Here is an 18,093-nt window from a genome sequence, read left to right as displayed (position 1 = left end):
CCTCTGCACTGACATATTTGCCACAAAATAATCAACCCAACAGAAAATCAATCACTGCCCACCAAAAGGGCTTTTCAGATCAACGCTGCTGTTCAGAAAAAAAAACTCTCCTTTCCTTTCACAGTCACACTGTTTATTTCGCTGACAGACTGTCAAGATCAGCCCCATAATGCTGTGACAAAAGGGACACATTCTCCTCTCAATGTCATCCCTTCAGTCTTCATAGCTTAATGTCAGATATAAAGCGAGGGGAGTTGATAGTGGGATCAGGCTGCACATCGGCATGCAGTATGGGGAGGTTGGGAGCGGGGGGCGGTGTCGTCATCACAGCCAACAACCGATCTATAATTGTAAAATGTACTCACTGTCATTTCAAACAGTTGCATGTCAGAATTTCTAATGCAGCACGACAGATAATTACACTGAGTAAGTGGCTAAATCGATAAATTCAAGGACTTTGCAGATAGTGGCGTCCTTGAAGTGGCCAATTAAGAATCGCCGCTCATGTGGACCTTTGATGGAGCAAGTTTAAATATAAATGGTGATTTAAGGACTGACGGATTAGGACTATATAGGCAATGAAAAAGCTGCTGAGACAGCATGTGGTGCAGCTGAGAGAAAAAAAAGATGAGATCCAACGCTGATGGAAAAGTACTCACTTAAACAATTAAGTGTTAAGGCTTAAAGATAAGACTGTGTGTATGTGCTGACATGGGCTAACTGTGGCGCACATTCAGGCACACTGAAACTTGAATCACTTTCAGCACTGGACACACAATACGGTGCACCTGTAATAACAGCCTTTCAGTGTGTGTAACACTGGCGGTTTGGCGTATTTCTGGGAAGCCACATAAAGGGAGTTGTGGCGACAGTGTCAGCGAGCGAGGCCTGTAACAGAAGAAAGCCTCCCGGTGCCTCAGAAGTCCCTGTGAATCTCCTTGGTGCGTACAGGCAGCTGATGATATGTGTCGAGGTGTAACGTGATGCCCTCATGAAAGAGCAACAGACACAATAACATGGGGCTCGCCTACAGCTCCGTGGCTCGTCTCTGCTACAAGGGACAAGGGTCTGCTCTGTTCACCTCTTTGACAAACTTACAGTAGCATTGGACATTAATGATTTACAGTGCCGCGTGCTTGTGTGTGTTTAAGCTGGAATTTGAAAGGGGAAAAAAAGATCCATTACTGAGAATTAGACTTGGAAGCGGACTCTACTTTACAGTGCTTTTGGAATGTGCCATTTGATTTCTACTTTTTAAAAATGATGACATCTGGGTAAATGCTTTATTTTCTGAAACAATAATAATTAAAAGCATGGAACATGAATGTGAAATTTTGCCACTATGTAAAATGACACAAAACGCCAAATCATGTACACATGTTAAGAGACTAAATCATATCCTTAAATAAAGCAAATATTCATGAACTTGAGCACACCTGTGTCACCTGTAGGGAACTGAGGTGAAGCTGCTGCTGAGCTAACAAACTGAAATGTGCCTAAAAAAAAGTCGAGCAACTTTATTGAAAGGAAGTTTAGTACCGAAGTTACACCAAGTCGCATAAAAACGACACACAGAACAACCGTATGCATGTTTAATTCTAAACATTTACCTCCAAAAGCAAACTCACAATATTTGCATGACGCATTTACTAACTTTTATAAAACTAGCAACAAAAAAGCAACAACTTATGGGCTCCTTGAAGTTGAAACTCTTCTTTTTTTCGCAACGAAGTAAAATTTTATTCACTCTTATTCTCTAACACGTGTAGTTCAATCGTGTCGATAATTATTTTTAAGCTCATTAGAGATTTTTTTTTTAAATGTCGTTGGTTAAAGTTTTTAGTTTTAATTTAATTGCAGCTGCACGCGAGGTCTGCGCGCAGCCCGCCGCGAGCGATGTCACTCCGCATCAAAGCCAAATGTCATCAACTTCAGGTATCTGTGTGCAACACGGAGCGGATGTTTCTGCCTTTTAATTCGTAATTTTCAACAACTCTGACCACATGACAGTCAATTTAAATACCAATAAACCCACCCAAACGTGCACTGGAGCTCCACGCGCTGTCAAAAAAAAAAAAAAAGAACGCACGAAAGAAAACAAACGGCAACGCGAGGACACGCTTTTAACACAAAAGTGCTTCAAAACGCAGCAAAAAAATAAACAACTCACCCAATGACAAGAACGGTTTGGTTTCCATGTCGTTGGGTTAGCTCATGCCAGCTGAGACGACCGCGTTTGAGAGTTTTTTCTCGGGCAGAACAGACCAGACCAGGGCGCTGCTGCTGACTCCTCCGCCTCCTTCGCTGCTGCTCCTGCCGCCGCCGCCGCTTTGCTCGCTCACTTCGCTCGTGGAGCTCTCGAAGAAGGGCTCTGAGCGGTAAAAGTGACAGGTCGGTGTCTGATAGTCTCGGAAGATAAGCTGATGTTTCTAGCTGCGTTTGCTCACTCAGCCGCCGCTTTGCTCTCACTCCTACTCCTCTCTCTCCTCTCCGCTGTACAACAACTCCAACTACTGGCACCGCACTGCAAAAGGGACCCGCGCAGGGGGTACTCCCACCAACGTCTGCCCGGCTCGAAGCGACGCCACAGCGGAGGTTAAAAAAAAAAAAAAAATCGAGCTGGTTTTTATTGGAAATTTTTGGAAATTAACAACACCAAAGAAGGGAGAATGCACTCTCATGTAGGTTTTTTTAAGCTTCCTAAATCATACAGTCTGTTTTATTCTTCTCAGCTGAGCAGCAGCTACTTATTCTTTTCAGTGCTTATCTCCTGTTATTTTAACCTGGTCACATGTGTTGAACCAGGGCTGCTGGCTCACTACAGAGATTTTTCAACTGTCTTTACTCACCGCTGGAGAAATTACCCCATCTTTTCCCTCGAATCTGCCAGCCACACAGCAGGATTGGAGTGTGATGGCGTTTTATCAAATCCTAATCTGATCTCAGATTTGCTACTGAAGCTGTATCAGACTTTGGTGGAGCCTTTTTTTTTTACAGGATTTTAAAAACTGTTCAGTTACTCTGTTGTTTTTAGTTGTTGTTTTTAGTTGTAGTTTGTTTTTTTGTGCTTTCGGATTGGGGAAAATGCTCTTTTTTTATTTTAGTCAAGTCTCAGAGTGCACTGAACTTATTGCTCTTTTCTTATCACAAAATACATTCTGCTTGACACACTAACATTTTATCCACTTGGAATTAGATGCAAAATCAAACTGGATCTCATGATACTCACAGTGATGAAAAACTGAGTTTAAATTCAGCAGTAAAAGTAAATCAAGTCTGGGTAAATTGTACAAACTGCAAAATTGCAATCACAGACACTGGAAATTAATTGAAACATTGCAGCAAACACCAAATTTTCTGCATTCTGGAGAATTTGTATGCAGGCATTTGTGTATTTTTTTTGCATCAGTTCATAAATGCATCAACAAATGAACAAATGCACATGTTCTTAATATTGTAAAGGGTACATCCCACACATCCCCCACTGAAATCTATACACCTCTGTTTCCATTAATCAGCATTTCCCTCAAAGCTCTCCACTCTGCATCTCTGAATCTCGTACTCTGATATGCCAGCATGGCAGAAAAACAGCTAAAATATATACGTTTGCTGCAGATGCATAAAAGTTTGAAGCAGATTCACATCAAGCCCACCACCACCGCCGCCCCTTTCCCCCAGGCTAGCATTACAGCAAGTAGCAGCACGCTCATTTGCATAACTCCCACTGTATTAGAACGATGCGCAATCTAGATCATTCCTCTGACACTGTTCTCACCACATCGGTTGCCTAATGCAAGTCACAAATACCTTCTGTGCAGCTCCTCTGCTGCAACACTCCATCCTGAACACATGGAAAAGGCACATGCTTCAGAGGAGTTAAAAAATAAAGTCACGTCTTTGGCCCAGATTGACAGAGAGTATAGCTCAGATGCTGGCTTTACATTTTTTCCTTTATGCAATGCATATCTCTCTCTCTACATATATATGGAGTGATTTAGGGTGTGCATACGTCTCCTGCAGCCATCCTCTAGGCCCCTGTGATGAGCCTGCTCCTATTAAGAACTTGAAGGTGTTCAGCCACGTTTGCACTGAGGCGAGATACATAATTAATGCAATGCATGGCACATCAAAGATCAAAGGCAGTTGTGTTGGGGGGGGAAAAAGAGAAAAATTAAGTCTGACTGGGCACTGATTCAAGGTGTGTTTGTGCGCATGTGTGTGGAAGAGAAGATCGCAGATGCATGAAGAGAGAAAAGAGAGTCCTCGTAGCAGATGATTACACCGTTTGTGTGAACATTTGCTTCATCTATCTTCCATGCAAACCTTTGTCCATCATCAGAGGGTGTCACGTTAGCGTGATGATGCTAAATGAGTTGGTTAAAGCCTCATGACAGCAGTGGATGGAGCGACTTGACATCCCAGTTGTGCTAAGTCCAGAAAACTGTTTTGCCTTGAGCCCTCACTCTGTAATACAAGACAGACATAACACTGTCCTCTTAAACACCTTGATCGAGCCGGGTTCTCTCATCCTCCTGCTGCACCGCGCTATTTAATCCTCAACTTGAGCCGTGATTAATAGCGGTCTGACCCTTCACCTTCATCCATATAAATTCTCCGGAGGCTGTTTGGACTCCTCTCAGTGGCTCACACCTCCTCACGCAGAGGCCTTGAATCCACACTTGACTCCAAATTGCAATATCTCTTGGCCCAGGTCTTTTATTTTTTGTCTTCTTTCTTTCTGTTTCTGTTTCTCCGCTCTATGCAATGAGTTTGGGCCTCAGGGGACGAGAGACCACCACTGTTACGATACACTCTGCTATGGTTGCTTTGACAGCCCCCTCCTTCACCTCCTCTTCCTCCCCCCCTCGCTCTCTCCCTCTCTCAAAGTGGGTGATAAATGAGACAAGGGCCTTTTGGTCTCCTTTGTACTTTGACCATTCACAACAGACTCATCCGTAAAAGTTATTATGGCTTCTTTCAGTGGCAATGACAATGGATTCCAGTGGGGAGGAATATACAGATAAGCAGAGGTTGTAATATTTTTTCCGCAATAAATTGCTGCTGCTGTCGACAAAATACAAGAAAATGGGGAAAACGCTTCAATGTCAGATTGCTGAATGTCTGAAGTCAGCAAATTCTTTTAAAACAACTGAAGGAAAAATGTTTTATAAACTTAAACTCAGCATCGTAGGCTATAGGGGAAATCACTTAAAACAAGAAGCCAATTTGAAATGGTTTTTAGCTGCACAAAGTGGCGTTTCTCCCTTTTCTAGTCTGATTCCACTTAAAAGTGACCTGTTGATTAGAGACAGAAGAAAAAGGTGCTCGACAAGGGACACAAAAAGCATCTGAGATCATTAGGCCGTTTGCTGAGGTGTTCAGCATCACCGGCCCCGAGGGAAGGTCTTGATCGTCACAGCCCCGGGTTCACATTCCTTAACCCCCGAGGTCAGGGCTTTGTCTGAGGATAGCACTGAGGCAACTTCCCCTGCGGAAATCAACAAGAGCTGACACACTGAACACTGGAGACGCACACAGAGGCAGGAAGAAGGGACACTGCACACATACAAGCAAATGCATGGCCAAAGTTGGCTTTTTAGTCTCAAAATTATGAGCAAAATTGGGCAGATGCAAAAGTGTATAGTTTTTGGTACATGAAATGCACATCACATATTCACACTGTACACTGCTGTTGACCCCTGCTGCACAGTTTCTGATTTCGGGGTGTATTTTTCATTTTCTACAGGGAGCACTCATTTCTGTGCAGTTTTAAAATACATTTGCAGTCATGCATACTGTACGTTGTGTACACAGTTCATGAATTTCAAGCATGTAACTGCGGTACAAGTGGTCAGTTTGGGAAATGCTTTTATTATTTGCCATCATTTTCTCTTCAAAATATTTTTTTAAAGATTTCTTTTTATAGTTGTCTCTAACAGTTTGCCAAATGAGACTGGTTTGAAAAATGGTTAAATCGAATCTTAAAGTAAGAAAAATCCTTTTGTGTGGATTGATTAAAACATTGTGCAATGCTTAACCTAAAAACCAATGTAACTTTGACTAAAATGAATGCAGACAATTGACACAGTGATGGTTTACACAACTGGAGTTTCAAAAATCTGCAAACACTCAACCAATAGATGCATTAAGTGGGATACAACATGCAAAAAAATCCTCTAAAACACAACTCACTGGCAGCAGCTATGTTTCAGATTATTTTTGTTAAGGGTTTCTTGTGTCTTCTTCTTTGTTATATTCCGTACAGCAACAATAAATGCACAAACCTACTGATGACAGATTTCATAAACGATTCCTGCTTTCCAGTTGCACGCCTACAAAAAGCACATTTCACCTCATGTGCACATCACCACTCTGTTTCCACACTCAGAGTTCATTTCATCAGGGTAGGTAAGAGCTTTGTGGATATCTGCTCATCAAATCGAACTGATGGATGGCACGAATCCAGGCACAGGGCCAAGAAAATGGTAGTTTAGACCAAAAAAAAAGACACAATATTTTCCTAAATGATCAGAGCCCGTTCTGCAGGGGGCTGTTATCAATACTGAACATTACATCAGCTGTATCACTGACTTGCCATGCCGGGTTTTGAATGTCGCCATAGGCAGATGAGAGTCCCTCAGTGGGAATGTGTGACGCTCAGGCATGCATCATTCTTTAAAATCGTATTAAAGTGAAATTGGCTACATTTAAACAGACACGGCTATAAATCTCGCCGGCTCCTGGCAGAAGCCGGTTTTATTGTGGAGGGGAGAATCACCCTCCCTGAAGAGCATCATCTTCTCACCTACGACTGAGTCCAGCATTATTGCATGATGATGGAGCTACTGTGCCGCCAGAGCCGACATATTGAGAGGGTGAATTATGGCTGTGCAAAGGGTTGAAGGTGTAGTCAAACATTTCTGTTTTCTTTTTTTTTTTGTCTTTCTCTGGATGACAATGTAAGATGTAAGACACAACTGATCCTAGTTTCTTTGACGAGTTTTGGTTATTTCCCACCAAAAATCAATAGAGAACTGCACTGAAAGAAAATGAAGCAAATGCTTTTATCTGTTAACATCTAAGAAACATAAGTCAAAGACATGAAGTCTCACCTCCAGGATGTCCCTTCTCCATCAGTAATCCATCTAAACTGAGCAGATATTTTAGCCAGTCCGTCCTCAGTGCTATTTTTGTGCGCAGAAATGAGAATACAAGTGCCAGATTCTTTTTTAATATTAAATCCCTGCAACACATGCAACTTGCCAGTCCACAGACTTGACTTTAAACAGATCCCCAGTACATTTCACAACAGCTACCTCAAACTGCTCTGAAATTACATTAGAGCTGCCAATCACACCGTCACTTCATGTGAATATCGCACATTTCAATATATTTGTGGCAAAAATGCGTTAAATTTCACTCACTAAATCCCCCAGAGGGCTTTTTTGAAGGGTTTGGAAGCAGACTGGCCTCATCCACTTTCTGTAGTTTTTGAGAAAAATGGGTTCAAAGCTTCAAGAACGGTCTAACGTTGGAAGCGCCACTGTAAGGCTGTATTTGGGTTGTGGGTTAGACCACTTTGCCACTAAAATCTGGACCATAAAATATTACAGAAATCTCAAAAAATGTAGTTAGAATGTTTTGTGGGTGAGACTACTCTGCTTCTAACCCTCTTTTTTATTTTACCTTGCAGTTTTGTCTTGTAAAGCTCAACTTCTCTGTGTTGCATTGTTGCAGATCCTGCTTCCTAATCCTGCTCCGCTTTGCAGCGCTGCGACCTCCAATCAAGAGCACATCCTGCAACAAAACGGAGGTTCCCGCTCTGTCTCCTTCACTGACGGATGAGTCTGTTTCTATATTTATATCTCTTTTCTTTATCTTCCCTGTCAATTATCTGCTTTAATAAGCTTCAGCTGCAAATGCAGGGTAACTGAGCGTGCAGGTTTGGAAACATTTAAGAATAACAGCAGGGATTGCAAAGATGTAAAAGTAATGTAAGGTAAAATGTAGACATATTTAAAACTAGGAGTTATCTTTTTAAATGACATTTAACAAGGCTATAAATGTCAGAAAAACTTGGACACATTAGTCACTGGATGCGTTCTAAGTGACTTCCTTTCCAGTTGTTACACTACAGCTGGGAGAGAGTGTGACACTGTTGGACTTCAGCTGGGTAAACACTCCCCGCTGAGGCCAGAGATCTTGTGTACACACAGGGCACAGCGCACGCTCAGTGAGGGGGGCCTCACAGCCGCTGCCAGGATGGATGGTCTAAACAGGCCAGAGTCCATGTGGGCACAGCAGTCGAAATATGACAAGAGAGACCACCCCATCTGCCCAAACCATTAAGCCCTGATCATACAGATACCATCTTGGGTTTAGGCCACGGTTGAAGCTGGTTTCGCACCTCCACGTTTGCTGAGATGCACATGCGCACGCTGCCTCTTAAACGATCCTCAGGCCGCCTGGGAAGGAAACAGACTCAATGGTGCTTGAAAGAGAGACAGAGAGTCATTTCACTGAGAGGAACATTAGAGTGAAGTGGAGTAATGGGACACTTCTTCTGCGGCTTCCTGCTTTGCTCACCTACAGACTGGCTGTTATGCGCACATGTGCACGACACACCGCAGCCAGTAATAAACCTCTGTGAGTCAGAGGTGGCGGACGTGATAGAGATGATACATTTTCATTTGACAAAATCAAAGTCATTTTTCCAGTGTTTGGAAGGAGGCCTGTGGAGATATCAGGGCTAGACATTAGTGTGTGAGGTCCAGATAGCCCAGGGGAAGCAGACAGTAACCGCTATTTATCTGTATTACCACTGCTCAGAGAAGCTCATGTTGCTGCACATCCCAATTACTGTATCATCTTTTATAGTATTTAGACCTTTGTTTCTTTGTCTCTTAGTCAGTGGGAGATATCAAAATTCTTTTAAGTGAAATTTGGTGGAACATTAGTTCCTTGACTAGAAAAAAACAAGTTATTTACCAGCGTATGCAGCACCACCATGCAGACATTTATTTTTACCTATGATTTCTCATAAAAGACTCATAACAAAGCATTTATTTGTTTCATATTTCCCCATTCAAAGCAAATATTTTAACACAGGTCTGTCCCGTTTTTGCACAAAAGTGATTGGTTGTCACTTTGATCTTTAGAAAAATAATGTCTGTGCTAAAAAAAAAACACCTACTGTACTAGATAAGTAGTACGAAAAGTACTAGTAGGTAGTATATATAGATTGTGAATTAAAGGTGGACGTGGCCACCATGATGTGGACACTAGACTGAACTGGAGGACACTCCTGCTCTGCTTTGAAGAATATCATCACTCCTGATCAGCTGTGTCAATCACACTAACCTCGCCCCCAAACATCACACACATTGAGACTGTATTTCTATTTAACTGTCAAATTATCAACAGATAGGCCACCAGAACACTCATCAGATTTGACATAGAAAATATAAATAAATCAAAAGGACCAGCGGAAAAATTGTCTGATGTTTCATGGTGATCATTCAGTGAGAATCTATGTTCATCAGAGTATTTTGGAACTAGCACCTAGTGACAATCAGTGATATTGCACTTCTTCATTGGCTTCACGTTGCAGAGCTGGTTGCTATGTCCTTTCTTATACAGTTTATGGTGGTACGCAATGTGCAAAAAAAATAAATAAATCTAAAAACTCTGGAGTTGTATTGTTTTGGAAAGCACCTCTGGTATGGACAAGATCAGTCTACCTCAGCTAGTGTGTCCCACAATGCAATGCACGGGAACATTCACAACACCTACTTGCAGGACTTTGCAGACTTTGTTTTGTGTTGTACCCTGTATATTAAAGGCTGAGGCATAATTATGCTTTTTAACCTACTGTGTGAGTGAACTGAACTTTATTGAAATGATGTAGCCATTGAATTGAGCAAAATGTTCACAATGTGACGGAAAATAACAACTCCATCGGCCAGAAAGCTTGATGAGAAGACACCCAGTTTGATTAAAGCAAGAACAACTTTTCTAAAGCAACAGTTATACCAGAACTGTGTCAAATTTGTTACATTTGCAGTGTAGTTATGCAGCATAATAGAAGTGAATTTGGTTCCTTCCAATCCTCAGACAGCCACATACCCAGGTTAGTATTTTTATTATTAAACCATAAGGGAATGCTACACATAAGTGTACACATTAGCCTGCCTGAACATAATGCAAAGTAAGGCAACTTAGTGGTTTCATACTGAATAGTGCATACTGCATACTACACTGCTCAAACAATTAAAGGAACACTTTGAAAATACATCATATTTCAATACGGGGAAAAAAATAACTGGATATTAGCATTGATATGGACTGGATGTGTGAGGAATGAAAAGTGCCACATTGTTTGATGGGAATGAAAATTATCAACCCCCCAGGAGGGCTAAATTCAAGACACCCCAAAATCAAAGTGAAAAACTGTTGTGGCAGGCTAGTCCATCTTGCTGAAATTCATGGCAGCAACTCAAAACGGTATTCAGCAGTTTGTATGGCCTCCATGTGCTTGTATGCATGACTGACGATGCCGGGACAAACTCTGAATGAGACGACAGATTGTCTCCTGGGGTATCTCCTCCCAGAACTGGACCAGGGCATCGCTGAGCTCCTGGACAGTCTGAGGAGCAACCTGATGGTGTCGGATGGAACAAAACATAATGTTCCAAAGGTGTTCTATTGGATTCAGGTCAGGTGAGCATGGGGGCCAGCTTATGGTATCAGTTCCTTCATCCTCCAGGAACTGCATGAGTTCTCTTACCACATAAGACTGGGCATAAGACAGGACCACTGCACCAATGTAAGGTCTGACAATGGGTCAAAGGATTTCATCCTGATACCTAAGGGCAGTCAGAATGCCATTGTCCAGCCTGTAGAGGTCTGTGCTTCCCTCCATGGATGTGCCTCCCCACACCATCACTGACCCACCACCAAACCGGTCATGCTGAACAATGTTACAGGCAGCATAACGTTCTCCACGGCTTCTCCAGACCCTTTCATGCCTGTCGAGCCTGTCCTCAAACAAAAAAACGACCACATAGGTCGTCTGTACACGCCCGTATTACGACCAAGTGTTACGTTTTGACATTATGCGACCTCTAGCGGTTGAGTAAATATCGACACTCCGGTGTCGCAGGTGAAACGTCACCATGAACAAACTTTTATCTAACACTATCCCTATCCCTAACCATAACCATAACCATAAGCATAACCCTAAACCCATGTTGGGAAATTGAGGAAAAAGCCGTTTCGCGAGGGAAAAGCCGCTTCACGAATTAAATCCCGTAATGCGTTCCTTTTCCCCGTAGGGGCGCTAACGTAAATACGCTCTCATGGGTCGTATTCCGGTGCACGTTACATACGACCTGTGTGGTCGTATGAATTGGAGGAGTTGTTGTGCCTGTCACATGTGCTCAGGGTGAACCTGCTCTCATCTGTGAAAAGCACAGGGCACCAGTGGTGGACTTGAAAATTCCTGTGTTGCAAGCCGAGCTCTACGGTGCCAGTCAGCGAGCACAGCGGGCACTAGCGGACGCTGGGCCCTCAGACCACTCTCATTACATCTCTTTCTGATTGTTTGATCAGAGACATTCACACCAGTGGTCTGCTGGAGGTCATTTTGTAGAGCTATTGCAGCGCTCATCCTGTTCCTCCTTGCACAAAGGAGCAGATACCTGTCCTGCTGATCGGTTGAGGACCTTTGACAGCCCTGTCAAGCTCTCCCAGACTAACTGCCTGTCTCCTGGAATCTCCTCCATGCACTTGAGAATGTGCTGGGAGACACAGCAAACCTTCTGGCAATGGCACGCATTGATGTGCCATCCTGGAGGAGTTGGACTGTCTGTGGAACCTCTCTGGGTATCCCCTCATGCTACCAGAAGTGACACTGACCCTAGCCAAATGCAAAACTAGTGAAAAACAGTCAGACAATATTAGGAAGGAAAAAAATGTCAGTGGCCTTCACCTGTAAACTCATTCCTGTTTTGGGGGTTGTCTCATTGTTACCCCTCTAGTGCATCTGTTGTTAATTTCATGAACACCAAAGCAGCTGAAACTGACTAAAAAGCCCCTCAGTTACTGACTTGACCAGATCAGTATCCCATATCTTTCACTGATTTGATGCAATACTTAGATTAAAAAGTGTTCCTTTAATTTTTTTGAGCAGTGTACATTCATCAGTAGTATGTAGAAGGTGGTATCAGATGCAGTGAATTCCCAGTCATCACCAGATTTGACAATTAAAATATGAATTAAGTTATTGTATGATATATCATAGTGCTCTACAATTGATTGGCAAACTCTTCTGGTTCACTGACACTGATAAATCTTAAAAGCATTGTGCATTTCTAAACACATCTTGATGGGCTGTGCATAAATCAACAGCCCATTGGACTTATGCCAATATGTGTGACGATGGTAATGTGACAAATTATTAAGTCGGTAGGTGCAAGCCAGGAGCCATGAGTCTGACTAACCGGCTAATTCTGCACAGTTATTTCTTGTGCAAAGCTCTAATTTTCCCAGAAGGCATTTTGACATTCTCCAAAAACCGATGGCAAGCATAAGCCGGTCATCATAATTGGGTGTCATTATGTGTACTTTGATGAAGCTGTGGCTCCAGCTACACACAAAAAAATACCATTAAGCATGCCTTATTATTAATGTTTGAAATGCTGGGTGGCTTTGGAGCAAGCGGCGGTGATTGTGTCGAGTGCAACTGAGTTGAAAAAAGTCTAGCGAGAAACAAAGATGGAAAAGCCAAACTTCCCAACCAAGAACAGCTCTATCGTGTCAGCAGACTGCTGGAGAGCCGCCCTTCCTTCACACATTATCTGTGTGTGTTGTAAGCACAGTGCTGACTGGTGTGTCTGTGTGTTTGTCGGAGCCACACTCTCGCCATGATTTACAGCCCCTCTCACACTCTCGCCTTCTGTCTGCTGGTCAACTGCCATGGTGAAGGCGGCTGCATACGGACGGCTACGGAGCACCATAAATCTGGACACTTCCTACCACTGTCTCCCACTTCAAGGGAAAGCCTGTCCCGTTGCAAACGTGATTAACCTTCTTCCTCTCTGTCCACAAGCCCCTGCGCACAACCTCCGCCAATCCCCTCCCCTCCAAGCAAGAGGCCCTGCTGCAGGAAAAAAAAAAAAAATGAGGGGGCCCTCCTTCACACCTTAGAGGCAAGGAGCCTGCCAGATATGCCATTCCTTCCTTACACAGGAAATAACTAATAAAGCATAAGCTGGCAAAAAGGAATGAAATGCTCAAATTGTTGTCACAGTGCGTACAGATATTAGATTGTATTAGATTTTAAATAATGCATTCAACCTATAAAGATTGCCCGTAAGTAAAGAATTTTTAAAAAGTAAACAAAACAGGTCAACCTCGGAGTTACAGTAACCCTCTCCCACAATATGCTAAATGTAAAACTTAATGCGTTTTTTTTCTTTAAGTTTCTATGACACTGTCTCCCTCTCTCTTCTCCCAATGACAAAGTAAGAAGAAAAAAAAAGTTTTCAAAAGGCTTTTCAAACCACAAAAGACTCGTTCAAGATGACTGAAGCGATAGTCCCAGCATGCCAATTTGCAGCTTAGTAAGGAAGTTTGCTCGCTGCTGGGAGTTTTTTTCTTTTTTTCTTTAGAGCAGGGATAGAGACGTGTTGTCATTGAGCTGCCCGAATACATCTATGAAATTTCAGATGAAAAAGGGAGGAGGCTGTCAGTGGGTCCTTCAGTGAACCGGGGCGGCCGACTATAACATGAGACTTTCAGCTGCAGCCTGTATAGTCTGCCCAGAGAAAACGCACATGCTCATAATCACCCACGTCCACACAAAAGGACGAGTCAGCCGTCCACACACACACATACAAACCCCCACGCACATTAATAATGGAGAAACACACACAGATGCTTGATCTCCTCGCTGTCAGTCAGGCTTTTTTCGATTGGGTTCCAGCTGAGGACATCTACAAAAAAAAACAACTTTATATCTCCAATCAAACTGTGCCAGTCAAATTTCTCTTGCGAAAAACTGCTTTGACTTCTCACGACAAGTGGCAAATTATTACAAGTTGTTTGGCTGGTGAATAAACTGTTATGTAAGTTTTTGACATGCCATATTTGAAATAGTTACAGCTCCATGGGACGTAGTTTGTCACTGAATAGAAGTTGACTAACCTTAATTGATGTGTAACTCCCATTTTCTTAACCTTAGATGAATATTCAGCTTCCAGATGCATGTGTACGTCTGATTTAAGTCTAAATAAAGACTTGTCGGTTACGTTTCCTGTGTATACTAACACTGTCACAATCAAATCTCCTGTTTCCAAGTTCGGTCAGCACTTTATGAAGCAGTGTGCCGAGTAGAATTGTGACATTACGCTAATTAATGATGAGGAAGTGTAATGAACTATGTGCTGCACTACATATAAGCTCAAAATATTTCCAACACACGGCATTCGCTGTTGACACATACATCTGCAGCCTGCATCAACATAGGAAATCCTGTATATACTGTATACTCTTAGACAGTACCAGACTATATACAGGATATACACAATTCTGCAACTGGATGTAAGCAAATGAGGGACGCTGCGGTCCAATATAACACAACCTCCAACTATGGCCTCAAAAACAAATATCAGTGAATGATAAAGACATTACACGTTGTGGAATTTGATGCAATATGCTGGTAATATGTTGCTTAACCAGAGACATACATGGATATAAATTGACATCTGTGGTTATAGGCACATTACTAATTGCACAGTTCTTAATTGATTTTTATTTTTCGGCCTACGAGCACACCATCTATACAGTTTTTTAGCTTTATTTCATATATTCTGAACATAATTACACCTTTATATATGTAAATGGATTTGCTCTTATATAGCGCTTTTCTACTCATCAGACTACTCAAAGACACCGAGACACACACACTAATGTGCAGGTTGCCAATCAACCTGCAACATCATCAGTATACATTCATACACCAGTGGAACAGTCACTGGTAGGCAATTTGGGGTTCAGAATCTTGCCCAAGGAAACTTCGGCAGGAATCGAACCGCCGACCCTTCAATCATTGGACAACCCGCTCTACCACCTGATCCACAGCCGCCCCCAAACCTTTGTGCTCTGCTCTTATCTCTGTATCTTCTGTGTTTAAAATGCTGCTGGTTTCTTGAATTTCACTTGGGATCAGTAAAGTACCTACTTACCTCTAAAAAATGAAAGTTTGTGTGCCAAATTTTTGCCAAATATTATCATTTTTGGTGATTTTTGGAAAGCCATACTCATATTTTTTGTACTATTTTACACAATATTCAACGAAATAAGTAATGAAATAATAGTTACAATTTTTTGTTTCAAATATGCTTTTTAAAAAAGTGCAAAGTTTTTCAAATATAAAAGTTCTCTTTTAGTTCCCACGATGAAGGTAGAAATAGCTAAAATGTTCTGAAAATGTTTGGTGATAACATTGTTAGAATGTCAGGCCCTAAAGTGTTCAAAACTACATGTTGCACTAAGAGCGTCTGTCCTTTGTTGGTGTGCTTTTGTGGAACGTTGTGGGAAGGTTTTACAGATTCTATAATGTGTTATTGAAATAACATCTAGAGAACATCCTCAGAACATTGCATTCAGAAAATTCCTCTTGTGTTTATATATCACGTTTCAGGAAGGTTTTATGAAAATACTCAGAAGCTACAAAAAAATTTTAATGTTGGTTTAGGAACGCTCCTCTTTTGTTGTCATGGAACACCATCTGTGAGTGTTTTGTGCTAAAACACTAAATTAACTTTATAGGAACATTATTGGAAATACAAACATTCCTGAAACATTTGGCGGTTTTATTAAAGCATTTTTTTCTTATCGTTTTCTTTTAGAACTTGAAGGTGATGCTATCAAACGTGGGAATGTTCCCTGCTAGCTGGGATGATTATGATGCAAATCCCACTGAGAATCCACACTTTTAATTTGCTTATTTTCTTTCACACCTAGATATTGCGTAATCTTCATGTCAAATAAGATAATGACGATGATATTGGTCAAAAACAGGAAACAAAATAATGTGAAATGAATAAAAACAGCGTCATTTACTCATTTGACTGCTTTATGCTTACACAAACTGTCTAATATAGTGTTCAAGCAAAGGTTTCAGTGGTGAAAAACAACTGAAATCAACCTTTTGTTTGGCTCTCCTGCACTCCAACATCGCTTAGGGCCACAGAGCCCTAATGACTGTACTTCAACAAATCCAGTGTTCCTGGTATCAAGCAGAAAAACATGCTAACAGCATACGAGAATAGAAAGTAAACAACCACACGTAAGAGGTGAGTGCCAGTATGTGCCACAGACATCCTGATGACTAATCTCCATGTCCTGTTTTCTCTGTATGTAGGCCTTGGTTTGGTTTGTTGTGCTCTTCTGCTGCTGAATGTTTGATCAGAAGTTTTGCTCCCTCCCTCTCTCCTTCTCTTGGCTAATAGAAAAACACCGCTGTCAGCCCATTAGCCACATAATGATTTACACCAGAAAGAGACTCCACCTGCTCCGACGCTCTTTTCGCCCTCAGATTCCCCTCCCGCCACACCTACGTCTGAAAGCATGATGAGGTCATTATGTCACCATTACAATAATGTCATCAATGAACTCTCAGCACCTGTTTGATGCGCCCCCGGGGACACACTCAGCGAGCATCTAGCATCTTTTATTTACTTCCTCTCAGCTGAGGGGGAGAAAATAAATAAATGATGGAGCAACACTGTTTATGCAAATCTCATTTCACATGCGTCTTATGTCCTGCCATGCTTGCTTGGCAGCGCACAGCTGAGATTGCGGGGCAAGTGACAACGCAGAGGCTTCATATGAGTGATTTCCTCTGTAATGATAATGTGATTGTGCACACTGTTTGTGCCGGGCACAAAGGGGCGCATGAATAAAAGAGGTGGTTTCAGAGTTTCTGAGGGCAGTCTGGCTCTCCACAGGCTCATAAAATAGAAATATTAAAACATATATTGCTCTAGAAGCAGAGTCCAGTCTAACAAGTCTGTTTAATAGAACACTGTCAAAATGTGTTGTTTGCTGCTTCTACTGTCATTCTGGGGCTCACGCTTTATTTTACTTCATAATTCTGTGACTGTAGCACAAACAAGCCAGCATGTAGGATAAAGTCACACTAAAGCTTGTTTTTTCTGAATACAAACCACCATAGCTTTCCATGTCTCAAAATTCCTGCAGGATTAATCTCATTTTAACTTTTTTAAACTGTGTCTTAAAGCAGCTGTGTCAGTATTTATGACACCGGAATGTCATTTCTGCTGCTCAAACAATATTTTATTCAGTTCTGGTATCATGATCATATGTTCTATTCAAGAAAATAAACAAGTTTTCATTGCAGTGTTATGTGAGGCTAATTCTAAGTTTAGCAACAATATACAAGTAGTGTACACTGTACACTGAGGTTTTTATAGAGCTTTTCTACAGAAAAGCTCCAGATGTCTGCATCTGGAAACAACACAGATGACACTCTGCGAATGAACCAAACCAGCTGGAAAACGAAAATAAAGAGCTGAGAGACAATAAAACACCTACAGGTAAGTGGAATTGCTGATCTGGATAAGAATTATCTAGCATTGTCATCGTGAGTTTTATTGAAAATAGCAAAACAAAACCAGGAATGATGAGATTACAATCAAAATATTTAGACTGAAATGGTGTTTTCTGCTACTGCATTAGCGTCTTCCCGGCATCGACAGGTTTCAGGACCCGATTTTACATTTTAATCAGTACTCAAAATCCACTGAGGCTCATTATTCAGCCCTTTCTGGCATCACTTGTTGCATTTCCAATCAACCATAATTCAAAAATCCTGTTCCAGTCACTGAATAAATCTATTTTTGTGTATCAAACAGACACATTTAGATGTTTGTGTCTTCCAGCATATATAAAAAACCAATACATGAACATGTTAACAAGGCAAAAAACAGGATTTTCACCTCAGGAGGTCCTTAAGCCAGAGCTCAAATGAAGAGGTTTGCTCAAATGAAGAGGTTTCACAAAACTGAA

Source organism: Acanthochromis polyacanthus, chromosome 18 (assembly GCF_021347895.1).
Source record: "Acanthochromis polyacanthus isolate Apoly-LR-REF ecotype Palm Island chromosome 18, KAUST_Apoly_ChrSc, whole genome shotgun sequence".
NCBI classification, from domain to species: Eukaryota; Metazoa; Chordata; class Actinopteri; family Pomacentridae; genus Acanthochromis; species Acanthochromis polyacanthus.
This window is presented reverse-complemented; position numbering follows the sequence as displayed.